Here is a 12,879-nt window from a genome sequence, read left to right as displayed (position 1 = left end):
GGCCAGTCCCGTCGCCCCCACCATCTGAGATCAAGTGTATCTGGTATTTTTTTTGAAGCCACCTGGTACCCTCTCTCTGTTTACCTACATAAGCAGACTGGACCACCATCAACCTGCTCTACAAATTGTGCTGATTTAATTGAGTGCCATTTGTGATATACCCAAGTCCTGTGGCTTTGAGAATTGCTTTTTATGGGTTTAGTAAACTGGTTTGGAAGAAGTTTCAAATAAACTCAAGCGATCTAGCTTAATCCCAGCTAAAAGCATCCACAGAGGGCTTTCCACCCAGTGAACTCAAATGGTTTAAAAAACTATAACCCAGAGCAACTTTCCAATGTAGACAAAGCCATGTGCATGTAAGCAGTGACTATTAGAGTTGCCAGGTGTCCAGTATTGAACCGGACAGTCTGATATTTGGATTTTGTGTCCAGTAAACACATTTTCTAATTAAGGAAGTTTTTCTGTTTTTCCCAGGCCCAGCTTGGAGCCTGACGGAAGCCCGCTTGGGACACGCGGCAATTAAAGGGGCTGTGACCGCATTTCAGCCCGACCTGAATCTCTCCCCTTCCCTCCCCAAGGTCTCCCTGATTATGGCCTGGTGCTTTTTTGGCCTGGGGGTCACCCAACAACTTGCACAGGGAACATTAGTCTGGAGGACACAGATCCATGACACTGTCACACAGGAACCCCCCCAGTCCTTCTCACAAGGCTCCTGGAGAGTTCTGCCTTATTCCAGCCTCCATGGTGGGACATCTTCTCATGACAAGCCCCCACTAAGTAGTCTGGGGCCATGGAACCACATACATAGCACAGGGTCTACCTGTACTCTGTCAGTCTCTGCTCCCAGACAAGTGTGGTGATGTGCAGAAGACTGATCGCATGCATGGGAACCTGCCGGGAGGAGAAAGCAATGAGGAACCCTTTAGTATTGTCTCTGGCAGGCAGCATCTGCTGCTCACACACACTTCCTTTATGGGCAGGGATAGAAGTTCTCTCTGCAGGATGCCACTAGTGCCAGACCCAGCGTGTGCAGGACACAGAAGGAAGTAGGGTTGCTGGATGGTTTAACTAAAAATAGCAAACACTCCCCTCCCCCCAAAAAAAGAAAAACACAGGAAAAAATTCTGTTGAGAAAAAAAAGGGGGAGACCAAAGTTGTTGAGCAAAAAAAAAAAAAAGGACCCCAAGAGTTATTAAACAAAAAAAAGCTTTTTGCCAGCAGACATCTTGTTTGCCTGATCAAGCCAGAAGGTAGCTTCCCTGCAGAATCAATTAAGCAGGGGGGTCCGGAGGGCTCAGTGGAGGGAGACCGGGAGGACGACCAGGGGCTGGGCCCAGTGGCTGAGTGTGTGTAAGGTTGCAGGGTGTCCAGTATTTTTGCCTCCTGACAGGGAAAAAACATCAGAAAATACCAAACATTTTAGGTGTCCGGTATTTTCTGAACTATTTTTTACCGGACAGGAGGCGAAAATACCTGACTGTCCGGGTCAATACTGGACCCCCTGGCAACCCTAGAAGAAAGTCAAGCCACCCCATCCTGCCCACAGACTCCTGGCCTGACTAGCACCATCATATGCCTGCTTGTTCTTGGGCTGTGGTTGTTGCGATGCTCCCCTGAGACGTCTGTGCACCTGCTGGAAAGTGCCCACTGTCTAGACAACATATGGCCTTGCTCAAAGCACATCACCATCATCTGAATCAAGAGCTTCAGTGTTGGCTCAGAGATTAGGGCTAAGCTTCATATGCAGTGTCTCCTGTGATGACTGCCCCTGTAATTTTTCTTCACGACTGGGACAGCTGTGAGCTTGGCGTGTTCCCCACTTCCCACTCCATCTACTCTACTGAGCAGGATCTGCAGGCAGAAATGGACCTGGGAGGAGTGGATGAGGGAGCAGATGGTCTGCCTGCAGTCCCTGATACAGGGACTCGAGGAAGTGCACCAGGAGGGGGCTGCCAACTGACAGGAGCGCCGAGCCAACCAGGATAGTTTCAACAAAAATACCATACACACTTGACATTGCATCACAAGCGACATTACATCTTATTTAGAAAATACCAGACTTTTCTATTTTCTCATTTATATTTACTCAATTTGTTTCCCAAACAGCACAAATACTGGACTGTACGGTTCAAAACCGGACACCTGGCAACCCTACCGGGAGCAGAGATGGTGAGGTTCACCCTCACCCCAGTGATGGAGTGTATGGTGTCGTGCATGGAGTGGGCCAACAGCCACTTCCCCACCCACCCAAGGCTTTCCAGGCTGCCAGGGCCCCAGAACCAAGGCGGGGGTGGGTCCTCTGAGGCAGTTGGAGCCTCCAAACCACCTGGAGGCAGGTATCACTCTCAGCCCCATTCCTGAGCTGCCCTCCCCCGTTCCGGGTTCTTTACTCCCTCCCTCACCTGTTGTATGGTCCCTGAATAAAAATTCCTGTTTTTTCAAGAACAAGGTCTTTATATTTTAAGACCCTGGAAATCCAGGATGACCCATCATCTCAGGCATTGGCACACTTACAACAGGATTATCTGGTTATATTGACTCTCTCCTCAGACGCTGTGTTACCAGCACTCCTAACTGTCTTCGAGACACCATGACTTCCTGAGGAAACTATAGAACATCAGTAATCTTCCTGAGAACACCATCCTGGCCACCATGGATGTAGAAGATATTTACTCCAACATGTCACACAATGATGGATTACTGGCTGTCAGGAACACTATCTGTGATCATGCCACTGCACACCTGCTTACAGAGTTCTGTGACTTTGTCCTCACCCACAACTATTTCCAAGTTGGGAACTATTTATATCTTCAAGTCTGTGGCATAGCTATGGGCACCCACATATCCCTGCAATATGCCAACATTTTTATGGCTGACCTTGAAAAACATTTCCTCAGCTCTCACTCCCTAGCATCTTTACTCTACTTATGCTACACTGATGACATTTTCATCATATGGACCCATGGGAAGGAGACCTTTGAAGAATTCCACAGGGATTTCTATCCTTCCAGCACATTATCAACAATCTACAACCTATCCTGAAAAACAATCCCTCACTCACACAGGCCTTGGGAGACAGGTCAATCCTCACCTAGGGTATGTCTACACTACCACCCTAGTTCGAACTAGGGTGGTAATGTAGGCAACCGGAGTTGCAAATGAAGCCCGGGATTTGAATTTCCCAGGCTTCATTTGCATAAAGCCGGGCGCCACCATTTTTAAATGTCCACTAGTGCGGACTCCGTGCCGCGCGGCTACACACGGCATGGACTAGGCTTCACGAGGAGTAACGGTAGTTCGGACTAGGAAGCCTAGTCCAAACTACCTAGTCCGTGCAGTGTGTAGCCGTGCGGCACGGAGTCCGCACTAGCGGACATTTAAAAATGGCGGCGCCCAGCTTTATGCAAATGAAGCCCGGGAAATTCAAATCCCGGGCTTCATTTGCAACTCCGGTTGCCTACAATACCACCCTAGTTCGAACTAGGGTGGTAGTGTAGACATACCCCTACAGACAACTCCACCATCAGCCTTAGCCTGGACCAGTCCACACAAGAGATCCGCTTCCTTGACACTACAGTACAATTACATGACGGCCACATTTCCACCACGTTACACTGGAAACCTACCAACCATTACACTTACCTGCATGCCTCTAGCTTCCATCCAAGACACATTTCCCAGTCAATTGTTTACAGCCAAGCCCTACGATACAACCGGATTTGCTCTAATCCCACAGACAGAGACAAACATCTATAGGATTTATATCAAGCATTCTTAAAACTAAAATACTCACCCAGAGAAGTGAAAAAACAGATTGACAGAGCCAGACAAGTACCCAGCCATCAGCTTCTTCAAAATAGGCCCAACAAAGAAAACAACAGAACACCACTTGTCATCACCTACAGCCCTCAACTTAAACTCTTCCAGCGCATTATCAACAATCTACAACCTATGTCGGAAAATGATCCTTCACTCTCACAGGCCTTGGAGGACAGACGAATCCTCACCTACAGGCAACTCCCTAACCTGAAAGAAATTCTTTCCAGCAACCACACAGCACACCTTTATCATCCTCATTCAAGAACCCTTCTCTGCAATCAACTCTGGTGCCAACTCTGTCCACACATCTATTCTAGCTACATCATCTCAGAACCTAGTCATATAAACCACCTCATCAGAGGCTCATATAACTGCACATTCACCAATGTGATCTATGCCATCAACTGCCCTTCTGCCTAGGCAATGCCCCTCTGCCATATTGACCAAAGTGGACAGTCTCTATCTCAAAGGATTAATGAACACAAATCAGATATTTGAAAAGGTAACACACAGAAACCTGGAAAAACTTAAAAAAACAACAAATAGTCTTGCAGCAACTTAGAGACTAACAAAACATTTAGCTAGCATCATGAGCTTTTGTGGGCACAACCCACTTCTTCAGATGAATGGAGTTAGTAAAGGTCTAGTTTCTAAATAAATAGAGGATGGAGAAAGAAAAAAAAAAGAAGGGGAAAAAAGGGGGAAGAAATAGTCAATTAGAGTGTCCATAGAATCATAGAATACTAGGACTGGAAGTGACCTCGAGAGGTCATCGAGTCCAGTCACCTGCCCTCATGGCAGGACCCAGTACTGTCTTGACCATCCCTGATAGACATTTATCTAACCTACTCTTAAATATCTCCAGAGATGGAGATTATACAACCACCCTAGGCAATTTATTCTAGTATTTAACTACCCTGATAGTTAGGAATTTTTTCCTAATGTCCAACCTAAATCTCCATTGCTGCAGTTTAAGCCCATTGCTTCTTGTTCTATTTTCAGAGGCCAGGAAGAACAAGTTTTCTCCCTCCTCCTTGTGACACACTTTTAGATACCTGAAAACTGCTATCATGTCCCCTCTCAGTCTTCTCTTTTCCAAACTAAACAAGCCCAATTCTTTTAGTCTTCCTTCATAGGTCATGTTCTCTAGACCTTACATCATTCTTGTTGTTTTTTTCTGGACCTTCTCCAATTTCTCCACATCTTTCTTGAAATGTGGTACCCAGAACTGGACACAATACTCCAACTGAGGCCTAATCAGTGCAGAGTAGAGTAGAAGAATGGCTTCTCGTGTCTTGCTCACAACACACCTGTTAATGCATCCTAGAATCATGTTGGCTTTTTTTGCAACAGCGTCACACTGTTGACTCATACTTAGCTTGTGGTCCACTATAACCCCTAGATCCCTTTCTGCCGTACTCCTTCCTAGACAGGAAGGCTCTGTCAATCTGATTTTTTTTTCACTTCTCTGGATGGGTATTTTAGTTTAAAAAATGCTCCATATAGGTCCTGTCGAAGCAAAAACACGCTCCTCTGTGTTTAGGCAGCTAACAAACAGCTTTATTAATTAATAAAGCACAGCATGAGCCAAACGTGGTCACAGCAGAGCCAGACCCAGTAAGGCTGCTAATACAATCAATCCTAGTATCTTTATACCCTTAGCCAAACAGTCTGACGTCAGGGCATCCAATTACAGAAATCCTCAATTAAATTTGGAAAAACCAAACCTTATCAACAAGATGGCGGACAGGTGCGAGGGAGTACATCTCCTGTCCCAACCAGCCCAATTAACACATACCAATAGCCCATCCTGTAGGCCTCTTCTCACGGGGTGACAGAAAGTTCACTCTGGTCTACGTGCTTGAGAGAAAAGCTGAAATGGTTTCTGATATACAAGATGGCTTCTAGCTAAACATGAAAATGGTTTCTACAGCTTCTACAACTCCCCCCTTTTAGCCTTTTAAAGGCTAACCTTGAAACTATTTTATACCTCCTTTTTCTATTAAAGTATTTATGTACATTTCTTGTTCCTTTCTCTGCTCATCCTATTTTAACATCACGAGTTCCACATTCCCATTGGTAAGGGTCTGTCTTGTGTTTTCCAGAATACAAGAAATACAGCATTTGATTAGCAAGAAACAAAAATAGGCACAAAAGAATATAGCCAATACTAAAACTATTCTTTGCAAAATCCAAGTTCCTACATGTCCAAACCAGCCTCCCAACTAATCCCAGAGGGTCCAGTCTTCCCCCTGCCTTAGGCGTTTCACAGTTCTTTTAATTTCTGAGGCATCTTCCTTTACTTCTTTTCTGGTGTCAGAAATATACTCACAGCATTTTCTTCTTACTAAGGCACAAACCCCGCTCTTACTAGCTAGGACATGGTCTAGGGCCATTCGGTTTTGGCTTTTTCTCACCCTGGCTCCTGAACTGTTAGATGTCCAGCAGTACTTTCCAATTGGGGTCAAGGCAAGGCGGATATACCCTGGTTTAGTAAACCCTTTATCCTGCCAAGTATCATTTGGCTTAGTTTACTAAACAGTGTGCCATTCGAGTGTTGTTTAGTGGGACTGGAATTATTGGGATGCCTCCTTCTGAATGTACCGGACTGTGAGCACATATCCAGCAACCTGTAGAATTAAATTCTTGGGAAACTTGGTTCATTAAAAGCATAAACACATTTGAACCATATAGGTTATAACTACTAAATATTAAAAACAAGATTAAGCATAAGCTCAACATGAATTGTTTGTCCAGCCTCATGCTGGCTGTTCTTCAGGACTTTGTAGTTTGCTTCACCTATCGCTGGCAGGTTCTTCTGGGCCGCAGCTGGTACCTTAGCCTTGGTCTCTCAGGCTCGTCTGCTTCTGGGCCTGGATTGCCGGTACCAAGCCTGTGCTGATCCTCGTCTACTTCTGGACCTGGGTTTCTGGTACCAGGTCTGCGGTGATCCCTGTCTGCTTCTGGACCTGGGTCTCCGGTACCAGGTCTGCGGTGCTCCTTGTTGGGGACAACCTCTGTAGGGAATGGAACGGGTTTGCAGTGGGATGCATGAATCCAGGTGGGCAATCCTTCGCACTTTACAGCAATATGGGTGGTCAGAAGGACTTGGTAGGGATCCTTTCACCTGGGCAATCTTCCGCTGGTGAACTTTCACGCAAACCCAGTCTCCTGGTTGTAGTTTAAGGCACGGCTCAGTCGGGGCCTCCTGGAAGGCGTCCTTAACCTGTGAATGATAAGACTGTACACACCTCATAAGTTCCTGGCAATACTTGACTATGCTTCTTTTAACAAGTGTGGCATCAGCCAGGTCAATTTCTGGGCTGCTTAACAGTCTCATAGGTTGGCCACATGCAATTTCATGTGGACTGAGTCCAGTTTTCTGATTAGGAGTGGCTCTCATGCTCATTAGGGCAATTGGGAGTGCTACTATCTATGTTAAGCCAGAGTTCTCACATATTTTAGCAAGTTCGTTCTTTAAAATCCTGTTTCATCTTTCTACTGTTTCTGCGCTCTCCAGGTGTCGTGCACAGTGCAGTGCTTGTTTGGTAGAGTAGTACTTTTCCAGTTTTTTTGAACAATTTGCCCAGTAAAGTGGAGACCTTTATCACTAGAGATCACAAGGTGTATTCCCCATGATGGGATGTAATAATTTAGAAGTTTCTTAGCTACTGTGATGTCATCATGTTTCCTTCAGGGATAAGCTTCTACCCATCCCAAAAACAAGCAAACAATAACCAGCACATTATTCAAAAGATTGACATTTAAGCAATTGAATAAAGTCCATTTGTAAATTCAGAAATGGTCCCAAAGGCGGAGGTCTGGTTACCGGAACTGTCTTTACAGGTTTACCCACGTTGTGGGCTTGGCAGACAGGGCAAGCCAGACAGTAATCTTTGGCTGCTTGGGAGAATTTGGGAGCAAACCAATTTTGTTTTAGGATTGCTACCATCCCCCCTTTTGCCAACGTGCGACAATCTAGGGAGCACGGGGGCAAGGTGAGGTAGCAAGACCACTGGGGCAACAATGTGGCCATCAGAGCTGCACCACAAGTGGTCTGGGCGCAAGGTGCACCCTGCCAGTCTCCACTCCTGCTTTTCTGATTCTGGGGTTTGGTTTCGCAGGAGGGCCAGTTCTGAAAGAGACGGCATAGGAGCTGACGATGGTAGGAGAGAAGGGAAAAACAGCAGGTAGAGGAGCAGATTCCGCTACATTCCAGACAGTACAAACTGCATAGCCTGCTACTAAAACTCTACTAAAATTATAAAGGCAAGAACCATTTATATAAAGCACAATGTTAAGATTATTCAAGGGACTTAAATTATTCTTTCATTAAAACAACAATATTGTACACACAACGTTTGAAATACATATATCACAATCAAGACACACACAAGACAAATCTGGACAGAACACAGAACACAAACTTATTATGTTATGACACGGAACCATGGTTTGTTTGTTTGTTTTTTTCTTCAGTTAATTTTCAGCTGATATTAGCACTTCTTGATGATCTGAAAGACAAAGAAAACATTTCTACCCACATTGGGGTGGTGCATTATATTTTAGAACACTTTTTCTTTACAGATTTTTGCTACTTTTTGATCAGCCTGCTGTTACCCAATGGTATGCTTTTATTTTGAACACTAGCTTCAGAGGGTTTGAGTAAATTACTTCATTGTTTAATTATTAAGTTAAAGGTGGCATGCCTCAGTTTCCCTCTTGTACTGCAGACCAGGCTTTTTTTTTTTTTTTTATTACTGCCACAGAAACTCTTAGAACAAGGTGCTTGCTAGTTACTATTCCAGCAAGCAAAAGGTTTTCCTTTCCTGAAAAGAATAACATGCAATGTTACAGACTTACTTATGGGGGACAGTGCTCCCCCCTTCCAGAACAGACAGGCAGTTTGCAGACACACACAACATTGGATCTGAAAGCAAGCCAAAAGTGCTATCAGCTCAGCCTTGAACAGAAACACTGTGAAGTTTCTGGGCTTGGATTTTTTTAAACAATAATTAGGTTCCTTGGAAGACACATTTAACCCTTAGGGTGCAGGTTTTACAAATTTACAATGTAAAGATTCTATTCTTTTATGCGGTTAACCAATTAAGTTTCAGTAGAATTCCTTATTTTCTCTTTAATAGATTTAGCAAAGTGTCTGTAGCCAAATGTTTAACTTGACTGTTTCATTGCTAAGATGATTAAAAGAGGCTGCAAGAAACAAGGAGTCATTTCTTAAAGCAGGTTTGTTTGTTTGTTTTTTTTTCCCTCCCCTTTAGGATTTGGAGGAACACTTTCCTTAAACTGTTAAACTTATTTTAAACTTTGTGTTTTGCTTTGGATCGGGCAAGTTTGTTACAGGAGCCCGTGTTTTCAAAGGGAAGAGCTAATTCCTTTCGGTTATTTTTCATGTTTCCTCTCTATCTGTGTATGCGTTATAAAGAGGGATAGAGGGGTGATTTTGTGCCAGATTTTCCCCCCAAGCTTGGTTGATATGGGTGTGCCAACTGAGAATTTTATTTTCTTTTTTTTTTTCCACTTCTTATGCATTATTTTGGCACAGAGGCACTGCAGCAACTTTTAAGTTACCTATCTTACTGCAGGGCGGATTTTTGCTTTTCTGAGCTTCACTTTCATCCCTCAGGGCTTTAATTTTTCTTCTTTTCAAATTTGTTAAATGCTTACAGGTCCTTGGACCATTATGCATCTACAAGTAGTATACAGGGGTGCCTTTTGGCAGTGTGGGGGGTGTTTAGACTAACCCCCACTTAAACTAACTTTACACACTCCAAAGAAAGAGTCTGCCGGGTCTAGAGTGTCAGACCTTAGCAGCTCATGAAATAAGGGGAGTCGTCACTCCCTCACATATCCGCTGAGTCTCGAGGTTCAGCTGACCCCCCCCCCTTGCGTTCAGAGCTCCCTCGTGGGAGAGCCCTGGTGCAGCTGGGATCAGCTCAAGTCTCAGACCTATGCAACGGCATTCATTCTTCACTCATTACATTCATACTCATTTTCCACACACATTTTTTTCTCCTTTTTCACATTTTTCCTATAGTTTCCACATCTAGATGCATCTTTATTTGTTGTCTAGTTCCCATGGGTTTCTATTAAGCGACGCTGCCCTAAGACACCCGGCACTTAATATCAGACTTCATTAGGATCCTATACCAGAAAACACTTATCATAAAGGCACTGGAATTCCTGTAGACTGACCTACCCCCATTTTCTGCGCGCGCTTAATTCTGTAAGACACCGAACCAAAGTCCGCCTGCTTACACCATATTCTGCAAGTCACCGAATCAGGATCCGCCTGCTCGCTCTGCGAGTCACTGAATCAGGATCCGCCTGCTCGCTCTGCGAGTCACCGAATCAGGATCCGCCTGCTTGCTCTGCAAGTCACCGAAACAGGATTCGCCTGCTTGCTCTGCGAGTCACTGAATCAGGATCCGCCTGCTTGCTCTGTGAGTCACCGAATCAAGAATTCACCTGCTCGCACTGGTCCCCCCCCTTTTTGTTGCGAAGCACTGGACTCAAGGTCCACCTGCCTCACAGGGGTTTCCGGCACCTGCCCCAGCCCGGCAGAACACCACGTCCTGGCGCCTGGAGACAGCCTGGCGGAATGGGGCACTATGGCCTGGGGTTAGCCTCAGAGGTCAGTACTACGCCCACAAATAACAGAGAGAGACAACAAAGCTTCCCCACAGTTCCGTGTGCCGAGAGAGAGTAATGGCACCACACCAGCTTTTAGCGTCCGAACACAGAGGGTCCAGCGCATGGCTGCCTCACTAGAGACACCGGTGTGCCCTTTTGGAACTGTGACACATAAGACAGGCCTAATAGACAAAGACAGACACAGACAAACAAAAATGTTAGCCGCTCCACAAAATTGAATTCCGTAGCTCCCCTTACTCCGATGGCCGGCCGTCACTCCAAATCCCAAGCCCTCAACCAGGAGATTTCGTAACAGGTATCCCCTTTACCTTCTCTTGAGCGCTCTGAGAGGTTTGGAAGTGGAGTGCCGGTCCGTCCATACGGGCAAGTGGCGCGTTAGGAATCTCGGTGGAACCTCCAAATTGTCGAAGCAAAAACACGCTCCTCTGTGTTTAGGCAGCTAACAAACAGCTTTATTAATTAATAAAGCACAGCATGAGCCAAACGTGGTCACAGCAGAGCCAGACCCAGTAAGGCTGCTAATACAATCAATCCTAGTATCTTTATACCCTTAGCCAAACAGTCTGACGTCAGGGCATCCAATTACAGAAATCCTCAATTAAATTTGGAAAAACCAAACCTTATCAACAAGATGGCGGACAGGTGCGAGGGAGTACATCTCCTGTCCCAACCAGCCCAATTAACACATACCAATAGCCCATCCTGTAGGCCTCTTCTCACGGGGTGACAGAAAGTTCACTCTGGTCTACGTGCTTGAGAGAAAAGCTGAAATGGTTTCTGATATACAAGATGGCTTCTAGCTAAACATGAAAATGGTTTCTACAGCTTCTACAGCTTCTACAGTCCTGTAGGTGTTTGTCTCTGACTGTGGGATTGGAACAAATCCATGCTACATGAATCTGATAGAGAAGGTTCTAATTGTGCTTAAGTACCTTTTAATTGGATTTTTTATGTCATTAGGATGTGGAATGTAGTGGGCCATCCAGCCAATGTCTTTATTCATACCTCTGTGATAGGAATCAAACTTGTAAATGAAGTTAAGTTCTAAGGTTTCTCTGTGGAGTTGGCTTTTGGAATTGGCCTGAAACAATGCAGTGACTTTGAGATCCATTAATGAGTGCCCAGGCAAGTTAAAATGTTCCCCCATAGGTTTCTGTGTGTTGTCTTTTCAGATATCAGATTTGTGTTCATTACTTTTTTCTTGTAGAGACTGTCCAGTTTGGCCAATATACATGGCAGAGGGACATTGCTGGCATTTGATGGCATAGATCACATTACAGTTAAATGAGCTGTTGATGTGGTGGTTTATGTGCTTAGGTCCTGTGATGATTTTGCTTGTGGATATAGATGTGTGGACAAAGTTGACACCAGGGTCGATTGCAGGGGTGAGTTCCTAGATGAGTATAATGGAGGTGTGCTGTGTGGTTACTAAAAAGAATCTGTTTGAAGTTAGGAGATTGTAGGTGAAGAATAGCCTGTCAAACTCTAAGGCCTGTGAGAGAGAGGGGTCATTTTAGAACATAAGAACATAAGAACGGCCATACTGGGTCAGATCAAAGGTCCATCTAGCCCAGTAGCCTGTCTGCTGACAGTGGCCAGCACCAGGTGCCCCAGAGAGGGTGGACTGAAGACAATGATCAAGCGATTTGTCTCCTGCCATCCTTCTCCAGCCTCTGACAAACAGAGGCCAGGGACACCATTTCTATCCCCAGGCTAATAGCCTTTTATAGACCTAACCTCCATGAAATTATCTAGCTTCCCTTTAAACTCTATTGTAGTCCTAGCCTTCACAGCGTCCTCTGGCAAGGAGTTCCACAGGTTGACTACACGCTGTGTGAAGAAGAACTTTCTTTTATTAATTTTAAACCTGCTACACATTAATTTCATTTGGTGTCCTCTAGTTCTTTTATTATGGGAACTAATAAATAACTTTTCTTTATCTGCCCTCTCCACACCACTCATGATTTTATATACCTCTTTCATATCCCCCCTCAGTCTCCTCTTTTCTAAACTGAAAAGTCCCAGTCGCTTTAACCTCTCTTCATATGGGACCTGTTCCAAACCCCTAATCATTGTAGCTGAGCTTTTCTGAACCCTTTCCAAGGCCAAAATATCTTTTTTGAGGTGAGGAGACCACATCTGTACACAGTATTCAAGATGTGGGCATACCATAGCTTTATACAGGGGGGCTACGTCTACACTGGCCCCTTTTCCGGAAGGGGTATGTAAATTTCACCTATCGTAGTAGGGAAATGTGCGGGGGATTTAAATATCCCCCGCGGCATTTAAATAAAAATGTCCGCCGCTTTTTTCCGGCTTTTAAAAAAGCCGGAAAAGAGTGTCTACACTGGCCCCGATCCTCCGGAAAAAGCGCCCTTTTCCGGAGGC

General features: G+C 45.0%; 1 long non-coding RNA gene across 1 annotated transcript; it reads right to left on the bottom strand.

The window, feature by feature from the left end:
• Window positions 1-5,357: 5,357 nt before the first annotated feature.
• LOC149523788 (uncharacterized) lies at window positions 5,358-12,182 on the bottom strand. The gene is made up of 2 exons (XR_016350421.1): window positions 6,947-12,182; window positions 5,358-6,836 (listed from the first exon to the last, which is right to left on the bottom strand). It is a non-coding gene; the product is annotated as an uncharacterized LOC149523788 (long non-coding RNA).
• Between the last annotated feature and the right edge of the window lie 697 nt (window positions 12,183-12,879).

Source organism: Pelodiscus sinensis, chromosome 11 (assembly GCF_052426305.1).
Source record: "Pelodiscus sinensis isolate ZL-2025 chromosome 11, ASM5242630v1, whole genome shotgun sequence".
Taxonomy (NCBI): Eukaryota; Metazoa; Chordata; order Testudines; family Trionychidae; genus Pelodiscus; species Pelodiscus sinensis.
This window is presented reverse-complemented; position numbering and strand designations above follow the sequence as displayed.